Source organism: Eptesicus fuscus, chromosome 3, assembly GCF_027574615.1.
Source record: "Eptesicus fuscus isolate TK198812 chromosome 3, DD_ASM_mEF_20220401, whole genome shotgun sequence".
NCBI classification, from domain to species: Eukaryota; Metazoa; Chordata; class Mammalia; order Chiroptera; family Vespertilionidae; genus Eptesicus; species Eptesicus fuscus.
In genome coordinates, this window is record NC_072475.1 from 108,819,043 (window position 1) to 108,841,424 (window position 22,382).

Below are 22,382 nucleotides of genomic sequence, written 5' to 3' on the forward strand. Positions count from 1 at the left end.
ACCCCCAGCTGGGGGTAGGGCGTGTGTACATGCAGAATTTAAGGCCACTGGCAGGAGGGAAAGTCGAAGCATGCCTAAAGATTTTTTGTACATGTCCCACAGTCGAGAAGCAGAGTCAGAATCAAGAAGAAAAGTCTTACCTCAGCGCTGGTGTGTTTAAATTATCTAAAAATAGCAGCTCCATCACTGAGTCCACTGCCATGTTTGCCAGGACGGGAGGCGTGCAGAGGACTTTCAGAGCAGCCCTATAACCTCAGGGGCGACAGCAGCTCTTGAGAGGGAGAGACTGAAGCACTTACGGTGTTCAAAGAGCTAGCCCTGCAAACCTTGGCCTATCCGGAAGCTCGGTGCTCCGGAAGTTGCCTGCCCCTCCTTCTCCAGGATGGAGAGGAAAGGTGGATACGGTGGCTCCAGTGGTCCAAATCCTGTCATTGTGTCTGTTACCTATCCTCTGAACCCTCTAGGACAGCCTCAGTACCAGTGCAGAGGAGGCTTTGGAGAGGGTAGTGGTGAGGAGAATGCTTCTGACTCTGGATACCCAGTGAAACCACTGTCAAGAGCCTTTATAGGGCTGGCAGGAAAACGCAACAATGAAGGAAGAATAATGTCTCAAAACAAAGAGGTTGGGTGTTTTTTTTTTTTCCTCATCAACAAAATGTGAATATTACCTAAACCACAGACTTTGCTAGAATTAATTGAAATAAAATTCCAAAAATTGAATAACAGCCAGGCTGAAGTGGATAGGTGGGTTGAGCGTGAACATGGTTCTGTGCACCAAAAGGTTGCAGGTTCGATTCCAGGTGAGAGAACATACCTGGCACATACCTGGGTTTCAAGTTGGATCCCTGGTCAGGGCTCCTAAGGAAGGCAATTGAAGGGATGTTTCTTACATTGATGTTTCTCTATATATATATCCCTCTCCCTTCCACTCTCTCTAAAAATCAATGGAAAATTAATTAATGCCATATCTACAAATGTGGATAATCTAAAAAGAAAAAAAAAAAGAAGTAGGGGGCCCTAACCGGTTTGGCTCAGTGGATAGAGCATCGGCCTGTGGACTGAAGGGTCCCAGGTTCGATTCCCGTCAGGGGCATGCACCTTGGTTGTGGGCACATCCCCAGTTGGGGGTATGCAGGAGGCAGCTGATTGATGTTTCTCTTTCATCAATGTTTCTAACTCTCTATTCCTCTCCCTTCCTCTTGGTGAAAAAAATCAATAAGATATATTTAGAAAAAGAAAAAAAAAAGGGTAAAAGAGGTTGAATGTATTGTATAATTTAAAGCATGTAAAATAATATAACCCTTTAGGGGCATATATGTTATCTATACTAATAAAAGGGTAATATGCTAATTAGACCAGACATCTTTCGGACATCCATCTAGATGTTCTTCCAGACAAAGCCACGGTGGTGGGGGCCGAGGCAGAGGCCATTAGGGGCAATCAGGCTGGCAGGGGAGGGCACTTAGGGGCGACCAGGTCAGCAGGGTAGCAGTTAGGTGTCGATCAGGCTGGCAGGGAGTGGTTAGAAGGTGATCACGCTGGCAGGCAGGCAAGTGGTTGGGAGCCAACAGTCCCAGATTGTGAGAGGGATGTCCGACTGCCGGTTCAGGCCCTATCCTGGGATCGGGCCTAAACCGGCAGTCGGACATCCCCTGAGGGGTCCCAGATTGGATAGGGTTCAAATTGGACTGAGGGACACCCTCCCCCCCGCCCCATGCACGAATTTTGAGTGGGTTTTTTCTCATTCATTTATTTGATCCTCTGCTTCATCAAACCTACTTTTAATTTCCTCCAGTGTATTCTTGATGTCAGGTATAGTATTCTTCATTTCTGCCTGGTTCTTATTCATAAAATGGACTAGTATATCTTTTTTCATGCTGATGTAGCTTTCATTAACTTTGTTGTAATTGCCACTAAGTTCCTGTAGGTCCATTAAGTTTCTTGTAATTTTCATTCTAAGTTCCTTGGGTATCTTTATAACCATTACTCTGAAATCTATAACTTCCTTGCCTCCATCTCTTCGAGATCTTTATCTGGAGATTATTTTTTGTTAATTAGGCATTTGTTTTTTTGTCTTCTAATTTTAGTTGTGTCTTTGTGTTTGTTTCTAAGTATTACATATATTTACTATGACTCCCAGAGGTTAGCTTTTTTTTTTTTCCAGAGGTTAGCTTTTGTACTGAATGTCCTGTGGGTCTTAGAAGTATGTTTTCATTGTACTTTTGAGTTGTATGCTCTAGCCGTGTCCCTTTTGTGGGTTATTTTTACTCTTCTGTTGTGATTGGCTCTTGATTATAGTTGTCCTGTTCATGGGGAAGAGGCTGGCTAATTGTGAGACTCAGCCACTTCCATGTTGTGTGAATGGTTATATAGGTGCAATTTCTATGTTGTTTCTTTAGTGCTCCTTAGTCAAAATCTGTCCAATCAGCTATTCATTTATCATTTTACCAAGGTGACTGTGCTATATTTTAGCTTTAAATCCAGCCCCTGGCTAGGAGCAAGGACACTCAGCCTTCTGATAGAGTGTAGCCATTTTTGCTCTGTTTCTAAGCATTGCTTTTTGAATCAATATTGACCTATTTACTCTAAAACCAAATGCATATAGATCAAGCATGTCAAACTCAAAGGCTAACATGGGCCCAATAAACAAGGTTTAAGTTTATGTAGGCAGCAAAAAAACAAAAGCTTCAATTTCATAGAAATGTAGGTTTATTTCTATAGAGACATGCTGAATATAAAGGACTGAAATTGAATAATTGTTAACATAAAATAATAGAACATTGTAATAAAATTAATATTTTTTCTAGAACATTAACTTATCAGACACTGAATAACTGCACAAATTAATAAGCATAACACAAAAAAAAACTATTTTTCTTGTACTCCAAAAGTGAAATATTTCCTGTTGCGCACACCATAAAAGTCAGTACAAGAATATGACATGGCAATTGGCTGCTAAAATATTCGCTGCTACTATTAGTGGAGAGAAATGATGGGCTTGCACATAAGGCACATAAGGGAAATGAATGCAACACAATTATAGTAATCAGTCATTAGTGAATGTTGTAGTTCATTATTAATAACTAGAGGCCCGGTGCATGAAATTCGTGCATGGGGGGTCCCCTCAGCCCAGCCTGCACCCTCTCTAATCCGGGACCCCTTGGGGGATGTCCGACTGCTTGTCTAGACTGGCAGCCAGACATCCCTCTCACAATCCTGGACTGCTGTCTCTTAATCGCTCACCTGCCTGCCTGCATGGCTACCCCTAACTGCCCCCCCATGCTGGCCTGGTCACCCCTAACTGCCCCCCTGCCAGCCTTGTTGTCCCCAACAGCCCCCACTGTTGGCCTGGTAGCCCCCAACTGCCCACCCTGCCAACCTGGTCACCCCTCTCAGCCTCCCTGATGGCCAGGTCACCCAATGCAGCCTGCTTGTTCAGTTGTTTGGTCATCCCTCAAGCTGGCCCTGGGTGGCTGGGCAGCCGACATCTGAGGCTTGCCTGTGCCTTGAGCCAGCCCTGAACAACTGGGGGACTGAAGGGACTGAGGGACTCTGGAGGCAGACATGTGGAGCAGCCGGACTTGCTGGGGGTGGGCCTGGCCATGCTGCGTGCCTGCCTGCCACCCTGGTGGGTCTGAGGGGACTGGATGCCACCATCTTGTGGCTGTGGGTGCTGCCATCTTTGGGAGTGTGGCAGTCAATTAGCATATTCTCTCCTTATTGGCTGTGGGTGCCACCATCTTTGTGAGGGCATGATGATCAATTAGCATATTCCCTCTGTATTAGATAGGATTATGTATAGCAGGAAATTGTAAAAATTAAGTTATAAAATTTTTATTAAAACATTTATTACATGGTGTTATGTTGCCTAGACCACAAAAATATTCATGGTGTGCCACATGCAGCCCATGGGTTGTGAGTTTGAATGCTTGATGTAGATTGACTGACTTTTCCATGATTGTTGAAGAAGGTGCATAAGTGTGACTTTTGGATGTGAATTAATTTCCTCTAAACATCATGTTCCTAATTAGATGATGTTTGAACAGATGGGAGCATTAGGGTAACATAAATCCAGGATTTGGACTTATTTCAAAGATGAATTCTTCTTATGCAGCATTTTTTTTTTTTTTTTACTCAGCTCTCTATATAAAAGGCTAATATGCAAAGTGTCCCTGAGGGAGTTCAATCACTCACTATAATGTGCGCTGACCACCAGGGGGCAGCACAGAATGAAAGAAGGCCCCAGCCAGCAGCTGGCCGGCAGCCAGAAGGCTCTGATCAGCCCTGATTGCCGGCCAGACCTAGGGACCCTACACATGCACAAATTTTGTGCACCGGGCCTCTAGTCTATCAATAAAATAATTATCTAAAATTTATAAGTTTATGTTTTGCTTTCTGTAAAGCTTAAAACCCTTAGCAGAGCAAGAGCTTAATGCAAAATAAAAATTTAAATACAAATTGAGTTCTATCCTCACTATTTAACTGTTACAAACTCCAATTAGCTAACCATTTGCATCATAACATTATGTTGTTTTTTTCAATTTTGCTAACTCTGGCCTCAGGGGTACTTTTTAAAGGCTATTATCTGCTTTGTAATGTTTTTTAAAGTAAAGAGATGAAAAACTTGCTCAGCTTATCCTAGGTACTCTCAGTACTGGAAGACCTTCCTTCCCAGGGAACAGACTTCTAAATTTCTCTCAATCTAGACCAGACCAAACCCACTATTCACTGGCTTCCCAAGGTGTTTTGTTGTTGTTGTTGTTTTGTTTTGTTGTTTTGTTTTGTTTTGTTTTGTTTTTCACAGTAGTATGTCCTCAGACTGCAACGTGTTTGTTATTCATTTTTATTGTTAAACTTAATCTGTTAAAACAACATAAAACAACAAATATGGAATCATCTCACCACATAAGGGAATCTAAAACAGTGTCACAATCATTGTAGGTTTTCTGCTTACATGCACTCAACACTCCCCTTTCATGCACAGAATGATAATGTCATACTACCCACACCTGCAACTCTGTCCCTGAGGCTGTCTCTGGTGTGCTGGAGGTTATAGACATCGGGAGCCATGGTCAATGGTGAGGTTTAACTCAGAGACATGTTGTATTCTGTTTCTCAGGATTTTCCAGGACTCACAGCATAAACATGTTCATTAATGCACTTTGTATTACCTTTTCCTTCCCTTACCTCTTTTATGCCCCTACCACATCACAGTGGTGAGAGGTCCACATCCCTGCTGGTTTCTGGTGAGAGTGGGCTTCTTGTGATGTCCTGAGAAAAAGAATTTTATGAAACTCATGCAGGAGGATGAGATATTGTAGAAAGGGTTATTTCTGTGGAATTACACCCTGGAGTTTCCTAGGTCCCATTTCCCTTTGATCTGTGAAAGAGGAAGTGTAGCTGAAACTTCCAGAGGACTAAAATCAAAACTGCTCCAGGGTTTTTACTCTATGTTGGAGAAAAATCCAATCCAGCATCAGGCTGGCTTAGTTTGTGTTTTCTGTTGCAGTTCATTAGCCCATTGCATGTGGGGTACTGCATAGCCACATGGCTATGGAGGAAATATGGGCCTGAGCAAAGTCAAGAGAGCCAAAAGAGAACCAACATCCAAGAGAACAAACTCCTTTGTTTATAAGATTATGTATCCCAAATTTTTGCAATGGCCCTGCCTACTCTAGCCAGTCCATAGTTCCTTAGGTTTTATTGAGAGGCAAGTACCTTTCTTATGTCATCCTGACTCACTACAGATGCATTCATCTCCCCTTTGTTGGACCCCTTCTCCCCCAGTGATCTGCAGGGAATGGGCCAGTGGTTCCCTGGGGAGTGTGAAATTGCAGCTTCCTGGTAAAGTTGCCCAAATGATATGCCTATAATATCTGGCCTTCCCTTTGCTCCTTTTCTATCTTATATAATAAAGAGGGAATATGCAAATTGACCATCACTCCAACACACAAGATGGCCACCCCCATGTGGACACAAGATGGCCGTCACAAGATGGCCAGCAGGGGAGGGTTACTGGGAGGGGCCAGGCCTTAAAGGGAGGACAGTTGGGGGTGATCAGGCCTTCAGGGGAGGGCAGTTAGGGGTGACTGGACCAGCAGAAGAGGGGAGTTAGGGGCAATCAGGCCAGCAGGGGAGCAGTTAAGCGTCGATCAGGCCAGCAGGGGAGTGGTTAGGGGGTGATCAGGCTGGCAGGCAGGCAGGCAGGTGAGCAGTTGGGAGCCAGCAGTCCTGGATTGTGAGAGGGATCCCAGATTGGAGAAGGTGCAGGGTGGGCTGAGGGACACACACACACACACACTGTGCACAAATTTCGTGCACTGGGCCTCTAGTTATTAATAAGTAGCTAATTATAATAGGTGTTTTCTGTAATCATAGGTGTTTTCTGTAATCACTGTGGATGAAAAGGGGCAACGTACTAAACCTGACAAGCTCAGGAAGGCCTATATGGCTGCCTTACAAACTCAGAGACCTAAAGTAACCACAGAGTATGGTCTGAAATTAAAACTTTTTAGCTAAAAGCAGGCAAAGTGGGCAGTCATATCCTAGGCTAGAATCTTCCCTGACAAAAGTCAGTCTTTACCTTAACTGAGCCTGTCTGTTGTCTTTTGCACCCATGATAACAGACCTCTGGAATTTCAAGGTAACTTCCCCTTTTCCAGACCCCTCCAGGCACAACAACTATGCCAGAACAGAGACCACAAATCCCCTCATTATTGTTGTTATTGTGTTAATTGTTGACTGTTAACTATCCTGTACCCACCTATGTAAAAGATGTATATGTCTATAGTTTTCCTTTTTATCCAATCCCAGAGGTTTCCATGCTTTGCTTTCTCCTGCCTCCCTAATTTATCACTAGTGGATTTCATGTAATCCATTTACATCTTCTCTTTTGATAGTAATATATAAAATAAGATGTAAAATAAGATGTAAAACTACCATTCTCTGGAGCATTATCCCAAACTGTTGTGATTTTGGTTTCCAACAATTATTGGCAGTTTGGCTCAAATAAACTCACAAAAATTTCTACAGCTTTGATTGCTTCTTCCATTGACATCACCTTCCAAATAAACTACTTGCACTCAAATCTTTGCAATAAGGTCAGCATTTGGAGGAATCTTATACAAGACTAGAATCCCAATGTACAAAGATTTGTGCAAGAATTGGCCTTCCTTCCCCTGGCTGCCGGCACCGACTTCACTCCAGCCAGAGCCACCTTTCTGCCTCCCCACACTGCCCAGAGGCCTGGAGCAGCTGAGGCAGTGCAGAACGCCTTAGTCATTGCCATGGAAAGGACGCAAGTGTACCACCCCACTCCCAGTTGCTCGGCACCTGTGTATGCAAATCAACCCGCCATCTTTGTTGGGTTAATTTGCATACTGACTTCTGATTGGCTGGTGGGCATCATGAAGGTATGCTCAATTTGCATCTTACTCTTTTATTACTGTAGATAGTGTCAAAATTTTTATTTTTTATTTTATTTATTTATTTATTTATTTATTTATTTATTTATTTATTTTTCCCATATAATACAATTTTATTCAGTGAGACATAGCTGAAGCTTACTGTATGGTATTTTAATAAATATATACTTTCTGACAAAGAAAATATAGTTGCAGCTCCTATAATCCTTTCTCCCTTCTTTATTTTTTTTTTAATTTCTTGATTAAGGTATCACATATTTGTCCTCATCCCCGCATTCCCATTCCACACCCCTCCCCACACATGCCCCCACCCCCCTGTTGTCCTTAACCGCTGGTTAGGCTCATATACTTGCACACAAGTCCTTTGGTTGATCTCTCCCCTTTACCCCCACCCTCCCCTACCCTCCCTCTGAGGCCCGACAGTCTGATCCATGCCTCCTTGTTTCTGGGTCTGTTCTTGTTTATCCGTCTATGTTGTTCATTATTTCCCCTAGATGAGTGCGATCATGTGCCATTAGAAATACACTTATAAGAACCGAAAATGAGACAAGCAATAATGGTTATGGTGACAGGCAAATGAATCAGTCTGTAGTGAGTTTCTTTCTGGGCCAACAGTTCTTTTGAGCCTCAATTTCAATGTCAAGTTGTTCCTTATGTGCACATGTCAGCACTGACATTACAGTTCTGGATGGTGGACAAATGGTGGTAATGCAGGTCTGACTCTCTCTGGTTTGGTCCTGGGCAACCTGCAGTGATGCACGGCTGCTAACTGCTAGTATGGGAAGGCCACATCAGCGTCTTCCATCTCTGGACTACTTCTCTTCTGTCTTGATGGCTGGAGTAGTCCTGTCGATTCCTCTCTGTTGCTGGAATCCACATGGTCTCGGAGTTGTTTTCTGAAAATATACAAACATATTCTCGACCAAAAGTTAATAAAGGAATATTTTCTATATATTTGACTTAGGATCCTATTTCATTTTTTGCCCAAATGATTTTCCTCTGGCTTGTTTTGACACCTTGTGTGTTTTTCATGGGTGTCTTGCTTTTAGCCTTACAATTAATTTTCTAAAGTATTAATTTTCTAGATGTAATTACTTACAGGATATTTTTCCTTACATGATATTCTTCTACTATCCCCTCCTTTTTTTATTTAAATGTTAGGAGGCTTTTGAAAATATAGTCTTGATGGCTTTTAAATTTTAATTTTTTGCACTATAATATTATTGTTTTAGGTTTATTACATGGTGCACAATTTTATCATGAGATGAAGTACCAATAAAAAATTTAGTTAACACTTTAGGAACACCTTTTTGTCCAATACAATTAATTTTTCTAGAATATTTGCTTGTTTCAACTAGCCAATTTAAATTAGCCTGAAAACTTTACTACTATTTTACTGTCAAATTTATTACTCTGACAACAATCTTATTTTACCCTGTAAATATTAGTTGAAAGGATTATTTGCCTTCTTGAGTAGGTCCTGAGCATTCCTGGTGGTAGGCTGGATTTAGATATCATAAACCCACTTCCCCACACCATGGGTACAAGACAACTCAAACAATTCTTGTTGGAGTGAGAGGGCAGCTGCTGTCGACCAAGTCTCTGTCAGTCACCCGGAGCGGCTGAGGCAGAGCAGAACGCCTTTGTCATTGCCATGGCAAGGACACGAGCATCCCACCCCACTGCCAGTCGCTCGGCACCTGTGTATGCAAATCAACTAGCCATCTTTGTTGGGCTAATTTGCATACTCATTTCTGATTGGCTGGTGGGCATCACGAAGGTATGGTCAATTTGCATCTTACTCTTTTATTAGTGTAGATAGTGCCAAAATTTTTAAAACAAAAATAAATAAAAATAAAAGAAAGGGAAAAAAAGCCAGAGACAGTTCAAAAATAAATTAACAAATCAATCAATTGCTTATTTAGGAAGAAGTAAGCTCAATAAAATGAATAATCTAACTCTTATGCACACATACATATTTACAAAATTATAAAAATAAGTGCTGCTTTCAAAATAACACATATGAAGAGAAATACTGTAGTCTATTGGTCTATCTCTTAGGGATGGAGCATAATGTAGAAAGTACACAGACTTTGAATTAAGTCAACTCTCTGTTCTTCACCAGCTGTGTGACCTAGGGCCTCCTCACCTGTCAAATGGAGATGATATAAAGAAAGATGTGTTGAGAGCAGGAGTAGTTACAGTGATGGGATGCAATAATTATTGATTATATAAATTTATCAGAAATTGAAAATAAACTTAGTGGCTGTTTTAATTTTAGTTAATAATGAAAAAGATTTTTTTTGGAATATCCTCTAAAGAACTGATATCTTCTATGTATGTGACATTCATTTTTCTCAAAATTAATAATTTGCAAAATGTAGCCCAAAAACTTAATTTGAAAGAGTAGGTGATAAAACATATTTTTTCCCCAACACTATTTGCTGAGAGGAAAAAGTTTTAGCTACTAGTATCCTATCTAATAATAGACAAATATGCAAATTGACCATACCTCCGACACACCCACAAGCCACGCCCACCATCCAATCAGAGCGAGTATGCAAATTAACCCAAACCAAGATGGCTACAGCCACAGAGAGCAAGGTTTCCTAGGTAACAGAGGAAGCCAAGCTTTCCGCCTGCCCTTGCCAGGCCTAAGCCTCCACTCAAGCTACAAAGTTTCAATTATAGAAGGTAAACAAATTCAAACAAATGGCAGCAGAATGGAGCTTGAGAGAGCAGGCCAGGGTTGCAGCTGGCAACAGGGGAAGCAAAGCTTTCCGCACACCTTGGCCAGGCCCACCCGCTTAAGGCAACAAAGTTTCAATTATAACCCCAACAGAAATGGCTGCTGGCCTCGGACGAAGCCCCAGGCTTGGCTCCACTCCAGGCTGCAAAGTTTCAATTGTAGAAGGAAAATAAATTCCAGATACCAGGGCCTCTGCTTGGGTTGCTAGGGGGCGTGGCTGGCCTGCAAACCACCACAGGCCCCTCGCTCAGGCCGCCCCACACCCCAAGGGAACCCCCACCTGATCCGGGACACACTTCAGGGCAAACCAGCTGGCCCCCACCCCTGTACCAGGCCTCTATCCTATCTAATAAAAGAGTAATATGCAGATTGGTCATCACTGCAACACACAATATAGCTGTCCCCATGTGGTCAAAGATCCTGCCCCCATGTGGACACAAGATGGCCACCACAAGATGGCCAGCAGGAGAGGGCAGTTGAGAGGCACCCGGCCTGCAAGGGAGGGCAGTTGAGAGGGACCAAGCCTGCAAGGGAGGGCAGTTGGAAGTGATCAACCCTGCAGGAGAGGGCAGTTAGGGGTGACCAAGCCGACAGAGGAGGGAAGTTGGGGGCAAACAGCCTGGCAGCAGAGTGGTTAAGGGTTGATCAGGCTGGCAGGCAGAAGTAGTTAGGGGCAATCAGGAAGGCAGGCAGGCAAGCAGTTGGGAGCCAGCAGTCCTGGATTGTGAGAGGGATGTCCGACTGCCCGTTTAGGCCAGATCCCAAGGATTGGGCCTAAACGGGCAGTCGGACATCCCTCAAGGGGTCCCAGATTGGAGAGGGTACAGGCTGGGCTGAGAGACAACCCCCCTCCGTGCATGAATTTCGTGCACTGGGCCTCTAGTTTTATTATAATATTAACAAAGTAATTCATGGATTGTCTTTCTCTGTTGCTAGTGGGAGTGACATTCTTGGGGTGCTGCTGGAATAAACATTTCCAGAGGTCCACATAGAAGGATGAGATCTGGTAGAAAGCTTTATTTTTGTGGAATTACATCTCTTGGTTTCTAAAGTCCCATTCCCCTTAATCCAGTCCTGGAAGAGGTGCAACTGGGGATTCAGCAGAGCTAGAAGCAAAGCTGTGTCCAGATTTTTCATTCCATAGTGGAGCTGGGTCTGGTACAGCATTGCACTAGTTATAGTCCATCAGTTCATTGTGTGGGGTCCATATGGTTCAATGTAGGAGCATGAGAGCCCACAAGGAGTCAAGTGAGAGCAAGGAAGAGCATGAGCCAAAAGAGCAAACTCTTTTATTTAGGAGCTTAAGTATCTCAAATCTTCCTGTGTTTGCAATAGCCATGCCTAGTCTGTCCCCAGGTGTGACTGACAGGAAAGTACTTTGCCTATTTCACCCAGACTTTATTGGGCATGCTTATAATGGTTTGCCCTCCCTTTGCTCCTTTCGTTATTCATAACTAGGTTAGTTACAACATTATCAATAATGAGAAATCATACCTCTATTCCAAAGTCTGAATAAGGAGATACTCATACTAAAATTGTGCTTTTTTATTTTTATTTATTTATTTATTTTTATATATTTTATTGATTTTTTACAGAGAGGAAGAGAGAGTTAGAAACATCGATGAGAGAGAAACATCAATCAGCTGCCTCCTGCACACCCCCTACTGGGGATGTGCCCGCAACCAAGGTACATGCCCTTGACCAGAATCAAACCTTGGACCCTTGAGTCCGCAGGCCGAAGCTCCATCCACTGAACCAAACTGGTTTCGGCAAAATTGTGCTTTTTTAAAATTAATAATTAAATCAAGAAAGATTGTTTTCATTTTAGAAGTGAGAATTATGTGCTAAATGCTATAGAGAACTACATAAATATTTTTTAATGTTCCATTTTGTAGATTACTCTACAGATTGTACCAGGTGGGCAGAAGAGACAGAAAGATCTTATTGATCCTGTTTTACAGATAAGGCAGATCAAGTTTATCGAGATAAGTGACTTTTCTATAACCTCAAAGCTTAACAGTAGCAGAACCAGGAACTCCAGTCTTCAATCTAAGGCAATTTCCTTAGCAAGCCATTTTTGTTAAATTTCCAACTCAACATACTGGAGTATTCTTATTACATATACAAAAAAGGTAATCCTTTTTAAAACTTACAACATTTCTTTATAAACTGTTTTTATTGCAATAAAGTAACAAATCAAAATGCAGAGAGTCAAGTTTCATTATCTGATGACAATAGCCAGTTTCTCTCATGGATATTAAATGTTCTTGCTTTAGAGTAAATTGGAAGTAAGTGTAAGTTATATGGGGGTGGTAGGAGGCTCATTGAGAGGTCATTGCAGACAGGTCAGGCTCCGCTATCCTGGGTATTACATCCGTGGCACCTGGAACTCTGATTAGCTTTTGCCCAAAATGAGATATCTTATCTCACTGTTTTTGTTTTTGTTTTTCTGTGAAAACTCTGCAGTGTAATAATTAACAAAATTTTTCAAATGACTGTAAATGACCCAAACTTTTTTTTAGAAGTCTCCTACATATTCTCACAGGCCTCCTATAACATTTCTAAAAATTGAATCCAAATGCAAATATTTTTCTTACATTCTACATTTAATAATCTGAGTTTCAGCACTCAATTCACTATTGAATCTTTTGCACATTCATCTCCAATGATTCTCCCGAAGATGAAGGGAACAAGTAAAGTTAAATGTTTGAAACAGTATCATTCATTGTAAAGGAGGACAGGAATGGACCCTTGCCAGTCTCTGAGGCTGGTGCACAGGGAGGGCACTCTCCAGCCTTCCTTCTGTTATCCGAGCTGACCAGACTTGATCTCAGTGGGATGAAATGCATATCCTGGCAAATCTGTAAACACCAGTTCAATCTGCATGGAAAGATTCACTGTCATCCCCTCTGACAGAAAACGCCCACAGGATACATCCCAGCAGTGACCATCACCTCAGTGTCTTAAAAATCTTGTTGGCTTTATCACAAAATCGTTAGAAATGTTAGAAAGTTGCATTGTGTGGAGGAATGAGTATTTTTGTTAGAATTTTATTTCTTTGAAGGTAAATTAAGCTTTTATTATACCTTGTGATTAAAATAAAAATAGTTGTATTACTCTAGAAGGAGTGTCTTCAACTTTATTATATAACAGCATCATTATAGGCACTATTATGGCTTCTACAATGTATTTTAGCATCATCCATTTAATAGAATAAGTTAAAGATGATCATCCTGATATTTAATTAACTTGTATCAGAACAACAACAAAAAACTACCACAAAATTGTTTGAGGTAATGATTAGGGATAAGCAAGAACAGATTTAGAAATACCTGAAAAAGAATTCTCAGTTATTGGTAAAAATTTAATAGCATTAAGCAATCCTATCTAATAAAAGAGTAATATGCAAATTAACTATCACTCTGCTACACCACAAGCCACGCCCACCAGCCAATCAGGAGCGAGTATGCAAATTAACCCAACCAAGATGGCTGCAGCCACGGAGCAAGCAGGAGGCTTGGGTTTCCCCAGTAATGGAGGAAGCCAAGCTTTCTGCACACCCTGGCTGGCCTAGGCCTCCACTCAAGGCTACAAACTTACAATTATAGAAGATAAATACCTTATTTTCTGGCGTATAAGACGACTGTGTGTATAAGATTTTCCTGGGTTAAAAAGTCATCTTATATGCCGGAAAATACGGTAGTCCAATATGTCTAATCCATTATATCTAATCCCATTAATATAGTCCAATATACCGTATTTTCTGGCATATAAAATGACTTTTTAACCCAGGAAAATCTTATACGCCCAGTAGTCTTATACACCGGAAAGTACGGTAAATCCCAACAAAAATGGCTGTGGCTACGGAGCGAGCAGGAAGCTTGGCTCCGCTCCAGGCTACAAAGTTTCAATTATAGAAGATAAATAAATCCCAGATACCAGGGCCTCCACTTGGGTCACTGGGGGGCATGGCTAGCCTGCAAACCACCACAGGCTCCTTACCCAGGCTGCCCCACGCCCCAAGGGAACCCCAACCCTGATCCAGGACACTCTTCAGGGCAAACCAGCTGGCCCCCACCCATGCACCAGGCCTCTATCCTATCTAATAAAATAGTATGCAAATTGACCATCACTCCAACACACAAGATGGCTGCCCCCATGTGGTCAAAGATGACTATCCCCATGTGGACACAAGATGGTTGCCACAAGATGGCAAGCAGGGGAGGGCAGTTGGGAGGGATCAGGCCTGCAAGGGAGGGCAGTTGGGGGTGATCAGGCCAGCAGGGGAGGGCAGTTGGGACGGATCAGGCCTGCAAGGGAAGGCAGTTGGGGGTGATCAAGCCTGCAGGGGAGGGCAGTTAGGGGTGACCAGGCCTGCAGGGGATGGCAGTTAGGGACAAACAGGCTGTCAGGGGAGCAGTTAGGCATCAATCAGGCTAGCAGGGGAGTGGTTAGGGGGTGATCAGCCTGGCAAGCAGAAGTGGTTAGGGGCAATCAGGAAGGCAGGCAGGTGAGCAGTTGGGAGCCAGAAGTCCTGGATTGTGAGAGGGATGTCCGACTGCCCGTTTAGGCCCAATGGTAGGATCTGGCCTAAACAGGCAGTCGGACATCCCTTGAGGGGTCCCAGATTGGAGATGGTGCAGGCTGGGCTGAGGGACACACACCCTAATGCACAAATTTCGTGCACAGGGCCTCTAGTAAAGTATAATTAACCGAAAAAGTATAACTTTCTCTAAGTACTGGAAATGTTGCATGTGAATCTTCATAATACTAAATTTAATAAAGTACAAATAACCACCTTTACCCCTATCCTCACCACACACAGGAAATATAGAGAATCCTGACTTTTGGAATTTTACTTTTGTGTAAAATGTGAATTCTTACCATTAGAGGTGTTGGTAATGAAATAGTCAGGAACACCTTTGAGAATGTGATGAATGTTATGAATTTTTTTTTTTTCAGAAAAAAAGTCAGACATAGAAAATTTTGTATACAATTGCAGGGAACTCACCAAATCTTAACTACTATCCAGTGTTAAGAACACCTAATGCACACATTTGAGTGAATTATCCATTGTGAATGTGGCCAAGGCACTATGGAGGGATGGGCAATTCCCAGTGTCACTCTGAGCTGTTGTCACAGCTAGAGAATGTGGACTTCAATTTTTCTCCTAATGCCCTGCCTGAGTCCACCTGAGAATTGCTAATTTTCAGCTGTTACTTTCATTTAATTTAACATCCTGGCTAATTCTCAAGCAAACATATACTTGACTACACATATATGGAGATAAACATATTGAAAACATTAATTGTAAAAAAAAAAAAATGGTCCACATTAGTTATTTCCATATATGTTCATTTGAATAAGGTGGAGCATCAAGAAAACGAGTTACCAGGAACCTTATTTATTCAAGATGAATACCTAGAGATATCCCTTAGAATTAGTGTCAGCATTTGCAAGAAAAAAATTATCCCATTAAAATAGCCCTCATGAATAATTCAGACAGTTCAATTTAATGGAGAAAGGGGGAGACAGAAGCAAGTTATCAAATTTGTTGGAAACCAGTGTTGCTGCACAGCAATTTTTTATGAATAGTCATAATGTAGGTTACTCTTTGTTCTCTATCTACATGAAGAAGTAGATATCAATGTTTTATTTTTTACCCTTTAGTTTCTGATTCTAGAATTTATAAACACATTTTTCTCAAATAACATTTTATTAAAAATATGTTCTGAACTATGGATTCTTGGTATTATTCTTTTTTGTTGTTGATAAGATATGTTTGTCAGTGTTGAAATAGTAACAGACTTAAAGGAGATAGACATGGGATGGCAAACTGTAATGGACACTGGTTGTTTACCTCCTGTGTTCACCAGAGTACAGTCAAGAAAAGAGAAGCCACTTGAGAATTAAGCTTATACAATATTTGGGAGAGCTGGGATCAGTGGACGGGGAAAGAAGATGGATGGATTAAGGAGCAAAAAGGACAGTAAGGGGAATGAGTCATTCACCAAGCATGAGAGTTTCTCTTTTTTATGAATGTTTTGGGGACCACTGTTCTGCACATGGAGAAGCTTGATATGTATGATGTTTCAGATCTAAAACTTAATAACCAAAGATTTTTGAGTTTTGACCTTTAATCAACAAGTGCCTTTGCTACTGTATGGATAGCATAATGTTATTTACTTTGGAAAAAAATGAAACAAATACCATATATCATATTCCCTGCTTTTTTTGTGTTCTGAGTACTTATTATGTAACCATATTAATCATCTTAAATATATTTTATAAAGACAAACTTTAAGTATAAATAATTATGGACCAAATAGCCACTGAGTTGTGTAGTGCTGATTATTTTAATTACCATCATGATCATCAATATCATCATCATCATCATCATCATAATAGAGGGACTAAGACTTCAGGATGGTATAAACTAAAGTGGCAGGAACAGTTCTGTGAGAGAAATGGCACTTTACCCAGGCTTGTGGGGAACATTTTAGGCCAAATTTATGCAAACAGTGAAAGTGTCAGTTTTTAAGAGGGTCAGGAATGAAAAGGGCTGCAAGTTAGGTTCCCTAGGAAGAAAAACCAGAGAAGGAGATTTGTGTGCCAGATGTTTTCCATGGATGCTTTTGTAAGTGAAGGGAAAAAAGCAAGAGTGGGCAGAGTTAACGCAATCTCACTGGAAGCTTCAGCCCACCCAGTGAGGACTCTTAATGGTGGAGCAGCCCTTCCCTGTTATCCCCAGCTGAGGCTAGGAGGTTTATTTCATTATTTATAGCCTCACTTTCATTATTGGCTCTGGGTTGCCTGGGAAGAAAGATGGCTTTGGGTAAGTTTTCTCTCTTCAGGTGTGGCAAACCCCAATGGCAGTGAAAATCTTAGGGCTGTCTGACAGCTGCACTCGCAGCATCTAGGAAAAAAAGTCCTTGATTCCCAAGGAAATCACAGGAAAGATGGGAAGATCAAGTATTAGAGCATTTTAGGTAGAAAGAAAAGTACACGAGGGCAGGCACAGAAATAGGAAGGAATGGCACAATGAAAAGAAAAACTTGTATGTAAACAAGGTATGTACAAGTACAATTTGGGCAAGTATAGCTGGGTCAAGTTATGAAAAGGCATTAAAAGACAGACCAAATAATATAGTAATGCTCAGGAGGTTCTATCGGGCTTGAAAGGAAAAGCTCTGTATAAAAGCAGTAAGTCTGACAATGTAGTGCTGTGGATGCATCAGAAGGAGAAAGGCTTAAGTCAAGTAGGGTATGGAAGAAACTGGTAGTTGCCTCTTCAATATCTAGTATCTTCTCTTTATTATTAGAGGCTTTCCATGAAAAGAGAGGTGATCAATGAAATATAAACATAAATTAGGTAAGGCTTAAGGAAAGCTCTTCAAAGTGTGACTCTCTTGTCTCCTTCTTCCTGCTTAGAACTCAGACATGATGACTAGAGCTTCAGAACCTCTCTTAGACCACGAGGTAAAACCAGGGAGAATTTAAGAAACTTCAGCTTGGACATTCCTAAGCCACTGAACCAATACCTGCTCTCAATTCCTTCTAGATTTCTCATACATGGGGAAAACACACACACACACACAAAAACAAACAAACAAACAAACAAAAAAAAAAAACACAAACCTATGTGTTAAAGTCACCATAGTTGAATATCTGACATGTGCAGTTAAGTGCAGTTCCTACTGATAACAAGTGGATTGACAACAGTCAGGACTGTGACTAACCTATGCCACTGGAAGAGAGTAAAGAGAACCAACGGGGCTATTATTGAGTTAGAAAGATCTGACTTCTACCTTGAAATAACAATAAATGTGTTAAAATATACAATTAAACACAAAGGAGAGGAAACTAGTGAGGACTTGATTGTCAGAGAAGGCTAAACTGTGAAGGGAGGACATGAACTAAACCATGAGTAGTGGGTAGTTTGCACACAAAAAGAGTATGGCAGGGGATTAAGAGAGATGGAAACCATTAAATTGAGAATAAAGATGACATACTAGAGTAGAGTATAATTGATAAATAAGAGTTAGTTAGCATATTAACAGAGAAATTGTAGGAAGCTTCCAAGTCACACATGGAAGGGTCCATTTAATATGCAAGAAAGTAGGCAGTCACTGAAAATGTTTGCAATTGTGCTGTGGGTAAAAGGCTGCCATAGCTCTCTATTTAGGCTTGAGGATAGAGTAAGCCTTTCCTGAGAAACACATATGAGAAGCTGGCATATGTTCCTAATTGCTTAAATTTTCTTTAAGTCCACCAATAAAATTTTATAGCTTTGCTGATATATAAGTACTAGAGGCCCAGTGTATGAAATTCATGCACGGGTAGGGTCCCTAGGCCTGGCTGGAGATCAGGGCCAATTGGGACCTTTCGGCTGCTGGCCAGCCGGGGCCTTCATTCTGGCTGTTGGCCGGGCCTTCCTTCATTCCGCACCACCCCCTGGTGGTCAGTGCACGTCACAGTGAGCGATAGAATTCCCGGTCTCCCAGTCAAACTCTCGTGGGGACACTTTGCATATTAGCCATATATATATTAAAATTAAAACTAACCATATGTGTGTGTATATATATATATTATATTATATATATGTATATATATATTATATAATATATATATAATATATAATATATATATGAAAATTAAAACTAACCATATGTGTATATATATACACATATGGTTAGTTTTAATTTTCTTGTTTTTATGACATTGCTAAGATTAGGCTTCAGAATTAACCACTTGGATTTGAGTTCTGCTTTTTCCAAATCCCAACTCTATGACCTTGGACAAATTGCTTAAACTCTGCATGCCTCATTTGTCTCATATATAAAATAAGAATAACACTTTCTTCATTTGAATGAGTATTTTGAAGTTGGCTTGGTTTCAATATGAATCAGGAGGGGATGTGATGTATTATTTAATAAATAATGTTAATACGGCATGCTATCTATCTGGAAAAAATAATTGTTTATAATAAGAAAAAGAGAAGGAAAGAAACTCTTCCTCCAAGTCTTGAAAACAGCTGCCTCCTCCATAAGTTCAATTTCTCCAGGTTTTTGGACCCTGGGCACTGAGAGTCCTCTCTGCATCTTAGCTCAGTTCACTACTTAAGCACCGTCAGGGTAGCTCAAATGCCACTGGACAGCTGTTCAAGCTTTTCAGCATTGAGACACTAAGATGAGACCTCTCCAACACTGCCCTAATCCATTTTCAAGTCACTTATCTTTTCTCAATCTTGACTTCTCTTCTGTACAATGTAGGTCTAAGTATATGCTAAAAGTATCTCACTTATTTTCAAGCAGTTCAGAGAAACATATATATTTAAAAGTGTTTTATGAGTCTAAACTACTGTTCAAGTAGGCTTCATTTTCACCACCAACATATTCTCATTGTCCACCCTTCCCATCCAGCAGTTAACTTACAATACTGGTAAAATCAATTTTACTTTAGGAGTTTGTCTAATACAAACAATGAAGGGGAATGAGAAGTAGGGATAGGTGTGCTGGCAAGCCTTCCCTCTCGATCCCCTCTCCTGTGCAGCTGCCTGCTTTCCCATGCCACATCTTGGCCTTCCATACATGGTGCTTCTCTAGTATCAATGGCCTTTTGTTAGAATCAGACCCACAAGGAAAACTTCCCATTTCATTTTCAGAGAAATTAAATTCCTCTCTCAACTGTCTGGACAAAGGTTTTTGGAGATTCTGAAATACCTTGTGTCAGTGCTTCATTTTGAGCTAGATCAAAGGCTTCAGATCAGAACACAGACTTCTGGTTTCATCAAGCCTCTGACATGCCTGTGGTGTTCTCACCAGCCATAATCTGGCGGCCAGCATGTTTCACAGAGTTTCTAATTCCTGTCATGCTTAGCCCTCCTGTGAATTTACCACTGGCATTTTCTCAGCCCCATGCTACTGTATGCTCCCAGACTGGATAGCCTCTTTTTTCTGAGGCCTGTGAAATCTCGAATCCACTTTAAGAAACTCCCTTACATTCTGAGACATTTCCTTCACCTCAAAACTTTAGTCCAATTGGCCTCTCTCCACAAGATACTGTGAGTGGGCAGCTGAGGCTGGCTTACTTCTATCTACGGATAGACTCCCATTAGTTTCAACTATGGGGAATGCTTTGTAACACATTACAGGGCCCAGGGGCCACCTTTTTTTTTTTTTTGTATGAATGTGGTGGTATTGTTTTTTTTCCTTTCTGATGCAATTCTACTTTAGACACAATAGAAAATGTAATGATAACAATATAGGGAAGGAGAGCTACAATATCAGTGTTTTAAGTTTCCAGACCAAAGTCTCTGAAAGATCTGTATATCATAAAGATTATGCCATACAATACTTGATAAAGTGTTTTCCCACATATTTTCTCATTTATAAACTTACAACTGTGAGGGAAAATGGCAGCTCTTAATTATTTTTTTTTTCTTCAGAGAAAATTGTAACTCTGAGTGGCAAGTGACATGCCTGAGGTTACCCAGTGAGAAATAACTCCCCTATTAGACATCAGATGTCTGATGCTTCTTCAGAACCTCTCTGTACAGCTATAGGATTCCCCAGCTTAAAGCATTACTTTTTATCATATGTATGTCATATGAGTGTGGAATTTTTTCATATTATTTTTTCATGTAATTTTATCATATTATTTACTCATCATTTGTACTTTAGGACATGACCTTGTACCAACTCTCTCTCTAATCTTAACTTACATATAATGACCTGCTAAGAATTGTTTTCTACCCAGCTTAGCCCCCTGAGCTGTCAAGTCCAGATGCTCATTTCCCATTTAATGGAAAGGCCTTGCATGGGTGAAATGGTTTTATCCGAACTAAACCCTTGCCATCAATAAGCAACTGGCCTGGAGGCACAGAGTGACAGAGTAATACTTTAACAATTAATTTCCTTAACTGTCATTGTTGGTCTTTGGAGACTGGTTTTCTCTATGGGACATTGCTTCTGAAGCAATAGCGAGCATTTTTCAGTATACAACCGTCCCTGGTTTTCTTTAATCTGTGGGGTGAAGTGAATCTGTGTCAGCTTTGCAGGCTGGTGGCTGCTTCAGCACAGCCTCCTAGAAGCCTGTCCTTTATCACAGCAGAAGAGCAGATCCAATCACCTATCAGGAGAAGAGCAGACTAAGAGGACTCAGTTATTCAGGGCTTATATACTTTACTCCAACTGAATCTTTACAGGACGCTTTGAAACTGGCTATTAATTTTTCATCGTTTTAAATTAAAATGTTGAGCCTCAAGATTAAATAATGTGAACAGGGCCATAGAAATAAAAAATGACAGAATTCTGTTAAACTCTGAGTGTCAGGTTTCCCTCACTTTGTTGTGTAATTTCATGAAAACTTGTTACAGGAATGGCTTCCCCAGAGCCCCCACTTCCTTGTTTTCTCTGAGTCCTGGAACACCCATGCACAGTCTTAATTTATATAGCTTTATAGTTTAAAATGTGCTGCAGACCAGCTCTTGCTTCTCATGTGCATTAAAAGGCTGATCTACTCCGTCAATAAGCAGCTGCACTTTTTTCTTTCTATTTTGTTTATTTTTTAGAAGGCACTCTCTGAACAAAATTCTAATTTAGAAAAGAACGTCTTCCTGAAATTTATACTTGTTACTAATTTCTGCTGTAACATTACTGACTGTGTCACTTAATTTGCCTAGTTGCCTATGGTCTAAATGTAGATAATTTACAACCTTTAACAGTTTTCAGCTTTGCTAAATGGTACAGAGGACTGCAATTACACTTCAAACACACTGGCACTCTCTATGTCAGTAAAAAGCACCTACAAAGACATAATTACAATGTAATTGCACAAGTTCATGAAGTAAACATACATTATTAGAAGGCACTTGTCTGTCCAATTTAAGAAACATTACAACTAACATACTGCATAAATAGGGAGTCATTTTGTGACTACTTATTATAATAACAGCAACTTAAAATGTGGTACCTAAGTATATCTCTTTAAGATCATTTAGGCTATGTTTTTCAATATATCAGTGGCTTGATTTTAACCTTTAAAAATTGCATTTTATATATTATATTCATTTTTTCAAATATTTACAATCAATGTATAGTATCGGATCTGATTAAAATTAGTGTTATGAAAAAAAGGTTTTACAACTATTTTAACTCTGGGAAGAGATACACAGATTCAGATATAATCCCAAGCTTCATATTTTTTTCT